At 31.7% G+C, this 7,341-nt stretch overlaps 1 long non-coding RNA gene across 1 annotated transcript; it reads right to left on the bottom strand.

The window, feature by feature from the left end:
* Window positions 1-3,739: 3,739 nt before the first annotated feature.
* LOC131958385 (uncharacterized) lies at window positions 3,740-5,142 on the bottom strand. The gene is made up of 5 exons (XR_009389226.1): window positions 5,017-5,142; window positions 4,784-4,811; window positions 4,437-4,453; window positions 3,960-4,025; window positions 3,740-3,803 (listed from the first exon to the last, which is right to left on the bottom strand). It is a non-coding gene; the product is annotated as an uncharacterized LOC131958385 (long non-coding RNA).
* Window positions 5,143-7,341: the final 2,199 nt, after the last annotated feature.

Raw genomic sequence — 7,341 nt, 5'->3', positions numbered from 1 at the left:
TTCTAATTGTCATTATTCCTTCATGTTTTTAAATAAAAATAATGAGACATAAATAAATTATTAAATTATCAAAATCGATGTACTTATATATTTTAATTTCAGCACTACCGTATGCAGGTGTTGTGTTGGCTGACAAAGGAGCTTATCAAAACGTTGAATAAAATTAAAGCAGTCATTAAAATGTCATTACAAAACACACCATATTTTTCATCGCAAATTGACGTTATAAAAAAACACAGAGATCATTTATCGTAACAGTTATAAAATAAAATCCACTATATATGCATAACCAAACTGTATTCAAACAGAAAACTAGTATGTAATTGTCTTACTGGAGATCTTTAATTTACATTATATGAAAAAATGTGCGTTGAGAAATATGTGTGATTTTTAGCTTGCAAATATTGCAATTTTTACAACACTTTCCTCTGTGATGACTGCTATTAAGAGTTAAATTGGGTTCCTATTTAATTTAATTTTTTTAGATCTATTCTTAATCAAGATTTTGCTTTCACTTTATAGCATAGTATCAGTGACGTAGCTACCTTAAAGCTAGCGTAAGCAAGGCATAGGGGCCCAAGGCAAATAGGGGCCCTTTTCCCTCTTTAAATTTTAAAAAACTTTTACATTGGAATTTTAATATTTGTATTATAATTTTTTTTTTTTAAAGAAAACGGAAATCCATTTTCTTTTCTATCGTAGAAGTAATCAAAAGTTCCCAAAAAGGCCCCCAGACCTTTATCCCTGTGGAGGGAGGGGGGGGGGGAGTGTACTGGGCCCATCGGTATTAATAACACTATAGGCATTGTTGGATTGGCGGGCAAACCGTTAAGAGAATTAGCCTATAAATAAACTTGAACATTGACTCTTTTGCATCCGGCATCCGAAAATGTATATGCATCACTAAAAACTCTCTACCCTACAGCCACAAACCTGCACCCCTCCCCTCTCAATTCTCTTTCCTCACCGAAATTCTATCCATCCATCGATGATTACTATTGAGTACTTTTTGGGCAACGACCGTGGACAGTGTTTTCACAACTAGTTAAGTCTAAAATTTGTCAATGTGTTTCTTCTAGTTTTAACCTTAATCAAAATTTGTTTATTGATCTAATTTATCTCTCATCAATATGCCGCTATATAAGATTTTTGTTTGTCTGTCTCCTTGTCCTTTATGCATTAGTACAAAAATGATCCAATCGCCAAGAACATTTGGAAGTCGCTTAGAATAATTCAGACTAACCTCTACTGACCGTGAAATTTCCTACCACAACCCAACATTCAAAGAGTAGAGCCTCCCCCCCCCCCTGAAGAGAAGCCAGAAAGAAATTCTGACTCCTGTAAGGTTTTCTTCAATTCTTTTCTTTTTATTTCTTTCGGAGAGCGGCTCCTTGACAGTAAGGTGGTCCGGTTTGCCACCCAGTTTACCGGCGGCTTTCTTAGCACATGTGGTCAGTTAATTGTGTGTTCTGCACTAGGGGTCAGGGTTACTGCTTAATTCAACGGTCAAATTGCAGAGGTGCATCAGCCGGCGCCCCGGGCTCCCCCGTGAGCACTACGGCTCGTACACTTGTTTTAAAGAGCGCCATGCCCTAGGGATACGGAGAAAGAAAAGTAGGGGTGTCCTCCAGCCGCCTCGACAGTAGTATATGATTAGATTCCCCGAGTCTCTCCATTATTATGATGTTATGAAACAAGTTGTAGATATGCCCTTTGGGTCAGTAACTTGGCTATCCTAAGTATCGAACATACAGAAGAAACTAAAATGGACTTCAAGGAATCACTTTGCAAACTTATAAGAAAAAAAAGATATAAATAAATCATGAGCAACTTTTTAAAATGTGTATTTGGTTAGTGGAGTCACAAGGTTCGATATCACCCAATGCGTTTAGTGAGTGTCACCCCCACCCCGTCCAACAATGCTACTTTGTTAGGTTACTTAAATGTTACAGGCTTACAGTTAATTTTTGAGTTAGTTTTTACATAAAAGTGATATGAAATCAAAGGTATTACGAATTTCAAAGCAAATGATCTGAAATGTGTAAAATCCGTTATATTCAAAATAACAGTCAAATAAGCATTAATAGTATCATCGCATTGTATTAATATTCAAAGAATAACACAAATCCCTCGTTCCAATAAAATGCTGCAAGTAAAGTAGTTTAGCTTTGCTGTGTGAAATAGTTTAGGGCTGGAACTTAAATGATTGGCCTTATGTAGCAATCTTTCAATACATATATTAAATGTAACAAATACCGTACAAATACACAATTAGCACGTACAAAATATACAATTTACAGATTGAAGTAGGGGCCGAATTATAATTTTTGCATAGGGGCCCAAAAATCCTAGCTACGTCACTGCATAGTATAATATAACAAATAACACATTATTTATGTACTCCAGTTTCAACTGCTTTGTTTATAGTCATATTCAATTCTGCGTTCATCATATCATAAAATAAATACGTTTTGTTTTTTATTGGCCTTTTTGAGGGAAGCATATCGCGCGAACTAATGTCAAACACACCCATTCTAACATAGTTTTATATTAGTATGAATACATTATTAGGACACAATATTAAGTTTTTTTCATACACAATTTTGATACGTCCCAGTCTGATTAAATGAGACTTGCTCGTATTTTGGGTCTGTGAAAAATAAAACATTTAATTACTAAAAAGTAAAAAAAAAACATTATTGCATATATATATATATATATATATATATATATATATATATATATATATATATATATATATATATATATATATATTAAGTAATCAATTCTAGATTTTTTATAACAGGTGATTCAATTCAAAAGTATATAATTACTATTAATGCTATTTTGTAGTAATTTTGAAGAAATTAAATAAATAATGTTTTTATTGTAATATTGTAATTGCCTCTGCGCAAAAAAGCACATATATATACATATATATATATATATATATATATATGAAAATATTGTATTGTATCTACGTGTATGTGTATAATCGTGGATTATTGTCCAAGGGGGTTTTGTCGGGCGATTTATGTCCAAACATAAACCATTCTGGAAAAATAAACCCCGCGGCCTAAACCCCCTGGACAGTAGCGTAGCCAGGATCGTCTCAAGGGGGGGGGGTCCAATTTTTACCCGGGGACAAACTTTCGATTTGCACCCCCCCCCACCCCTCAAACTTTTGATTTGCACCCCCCCCCTCAAACTTTCGATTAGCACCCCCCCCCTCAAACTTTCGAATTGCACCCCCCCCCCTCAAGCTTTCGATTTGCACCCCCCCCCCTCAAACTTTCGATTTGCACCCCACCCCCTCATACTTTTTCTATATACCGAGGGGTCTATGGGGGTTATGACCCCCCCCTAACCCCCCCCCCTGCCTACGCTAGAACCAAGAGGCTTTGTCCCCGAACACTATCATTAACGTAGCTAGTATTTTTTTTTATTTCTCTGACCCATAGGTTACTTTAATAACAAAAGGGTGATGTCATACCTACGTTTGACTGGATGACATCAATCCGATCGTATCCTGCTCTATCTTCCAGTTGAAGATACAGAACATTTTCTCCTTTAAAATCAAATGTAAATTCAAAACTTTAAAAAATACGATGATCTAGTTTAAATATCTTTAAAAATCACACACAAATATGTATAAACGACACCTAGTCTGTCCACCACCGCGAACTAAATCTAGAATTTGATTATTCAAATAATAATTGACAAAATGTTATATAACTAACCATCAACGTTGGTGTTTACGTCAACTCTATCGTAGTTTGCTGGTAAATCAACCTGTTCATAACCTTAAAATGAGGTTTAATAATGTATTAATACATATATTATACATAGCTTATAAAATTATCTTGTAATTATATGTTTTTGTTATTTAATTTAAACAAAAATATGTTTTGTTATTTCTATATATATTAATGTAGCATCTCAAGTGAATTTAGGCCTACCCGTATCGTTAACATCCACAGATGAAATTTTAGGCGAATCCTCTTCTCTGCTTGTTCTACCCACATCTATTCACATTAAACAAACATGTTATTAAGCTTGAAGTTACAATTAAATTATTACAAAAATCTAATATTACAGTGTACTAAAGCGTTCTACTGCTACCCAATTCACGAATTCGAATCTAGACACGAGTATCAAGAAAGCACTTGATTTTAATAAGATAAAGTAAAAAGAGACTGGGCACAAGCATAACCATAATGTTGATTTACCCTTCGATATCAAAAGATATACTCTACTTCAAATCCAGGCCGGCAAGATTACTTGAATGTTTATATGCATTAATTTTAGTTATAATGTAATTCACACATTTGTTTGTAAGAGTGGATATAGAAAAATAATGTTATTGCATAGGTTTAAAAAATGTGTACAAGAAAAAAGAAAAAAAAAATGGTAACTTGTAAAATAAAATTATCTACCTGTTTCTTCCCTTCTGCTGAAATAAAAAAAAAAAATTACACACTTTTCTTTATTTTAATTGGTGTTTAATGGAATGCTTTAATGCTTGCTATTTCTATATTTGTGTATATAAATATTGACAAATTGCCTAACAACACATACACACACATATATATATATATATATATATATATATATATATATATATATATATATATAGGGAGATAGAGAGATTGAGAGAGAGAGAGAGAGAGAGAGCAAAGGAAAGAGGGAGAAGTATAGTACTTATTATTTATTTTAAAAAAACAAGAGGTAGAACTATCTATTTTGTAAAAGCAAACATTGAGCATTTCATTTCTATACTTACCAAACCTTTAGCTCACTGATACTTTTTCCTTTGTAAAGATAAAATACCATTGCCATAAGTATCAAACATGACATTGATCATACACAGCTAAATTAATATGTTTATAATTTGTATTGTAGTTGGTGAATATTTATTTAGGAAAACATTTAAATATGTATATCTTTTATTAAAGATTACTATTTGTCACGTCAACGTGCAACTAATTAGTTAATAAACATTAAAACATAACTTACGTTTAATAATTATGAATACAATAACTGCAATGCAAACTATCCCAGCTATCGCACCACCTACGGCAGCTCCAATAATCGTACTTGAACCATTGGTAGCACTTGAAATGTCTGGTTTATTGAACACAGAAATCATTCGGGTTATATTTTCAAACTGTATTATACACTTAAGTCATGTTTTATTTTTATTTTTAAATAATAACATTTAGAAGGCTCTTAAATATACGAGTATAATTCCATTCAGTAACTTACTTTTAAAAAAGATAAAACACTTAAAATTTAAATGCACTTCATATTTGGAAATGGAACTATAAATGTCAGAATAAAAACATAAAATCATGGCATAAATGTGTTATTATCAATGTATGTTTGGTTGTATCTAAAATACGGGTTAGGTAATATAAAAATGTATATAGAATACATGGTAACTTTTAAAAATAAAATATTACTATTTTTACAAAACGTGCAAATTGATTTATTAACATGCATTCGCATTTTTAATAAAAACACCGTCGAATATAAAAAGAAATTGTATTATATAACTATGAATACACATTTGCTGGTGACAGATGAAGTATTTATTTACGTACCTTGAGTAATGCTGAATTCAATCTTAAGTCCATCACCGATACCGTTAAAAACATACAAGGTATAATTTGTAAAATCTTGATCAGAAACATTGAAGATGTCTACAACTACCTTTCCGTAAGGTAAGATATCAGGCGTGTATTCAAACTTGTACCGTGATATTACTGAACTTGATGCATTAGTAGGCCTATTTATAATCTCGTATTCTATTCCACGTTCTTTTCTAAATAGCGAGTAATAACTTGGAGCAGGGTAGCCATATACGTCAAACTGTATGTATGTGTTCATGCCATTTTTAACATAAAACACATTGTTATCATTATCCTTTAGTAAATGCTGTGAGCCTGTTAGAAAATGGAAATAATGCTATTTTTTCACATGATTTACATATTGGTAAAATATAGGGATACGGTCATTATCTTTAATTACTTAATAGCTATAAATCATAATGATGGCATGTGGAAATATATTTAAATTAATAAATGTATACTAATTTTGTAGCAATGTAAAGATTAAATAAATGAATACAATAGCAATAAAGAATAATTCGAACAAAATGTATACAGCTTAAGGTAAATGACACATTAGAACATAAATAATAATTGCTCATTTTAAAACAGTATCAAAGTATTACATAAACACAAACATTTGCATTGAACTTACAAAGGACGAAAACTGTAATATTACTTTGAGATAGTATTGTAAATTGAGAGTTATGCCCCCTACATACATATTCTCCACTGTCCACACAGGTCTCTTGTTTTGTGAAAATAACTTGAGAAATGTTAGAGATGATGGCATTTGTCTTTAATATCTCTACCATAGCTGGTGGATTACTATCAGCATCACAAATAAATTTTACGGTAGAGTTTTCAGAAACTGTTAGGTAACTGCTGTTAGAGTTGGCAGTGAATTGTGTGATTTCTGCTGGATCTGATGAATAAAACAACATTCCTACAGGTGATGTTAGCAATTACTAGTACTTTGATAACATTTTACATTTAAATAAAATTGAAATGGTTTCACATAATAAGAACATAGAGTTTAAAACACAGGGCAATTACAAGTAATGTTGAGAGTTATCTGTGATGTGTTATTATTATAACAAGACGTAACATGTTCAGCTTTACAAATACACTCTTTGTTATTAAGTTGTCTTTGCACATTCTCTATTGCTAATTTAATAGAACTGGCATAAGTAGTCGTGTTAAAATAGTTCCCAGCACACGATAGGGACATGGTGTAAGTGTCAGGGAAGCCTCCAATAGCTGTACACATAATATTTATAACAGATCCTTCTTTCTGAGATACAGACGTGGTGCTACTGGTTCCTGTGTATGTCTGTTGATCCACAGCTATAACTGGGGGCTGAGATGGTGGTCCTGTGTTAAAATAGTTATAAAATAATATGATGAGCAACTATTACATTTAATACTGTTAAACATTAAGATTTCATTTAGTAATTTATAATTTATATAAAATAATGTACTTTTTTATTTATTTTTTATTAAAGGTAAGCGTGCATCGAAATATGGTCATTTATAATTGAAGAATGCCAATGTTAAAAATTATACTTTAGCTGTTTATAGTTTTGTTGCGGTCTGTTTTGTTTAAGATATATTGTCGAATTAGAACTGATTAAATAAAATAATGACCTGTAATCAAAATGAATGTTTCTTTCAACTATTAACATATGAATAAAACGAGTAATCTAATAAAATATATAACAGTTGTATATTA

Source organism: Physella acuta, unplaced genomic scaffold (assembly GCF_028476545.2).
Source record: "Physella acuta isolate Inbredline_101_S28 unplaced genomic scaffold, ASM2847654v3 ptg001325l, whole genome shotgun sequence".
In the NCBI taxonomy this organism is placed as follows: Eukaryota; Metazoa; Mollusca; class Gastropoda; family Physidae; genus Physella; species Physella acuta.
Note: the sequence above shows the minus strand (reverse complement) of the source record. Positions and strands in the feature narration are given on the sequence as shown.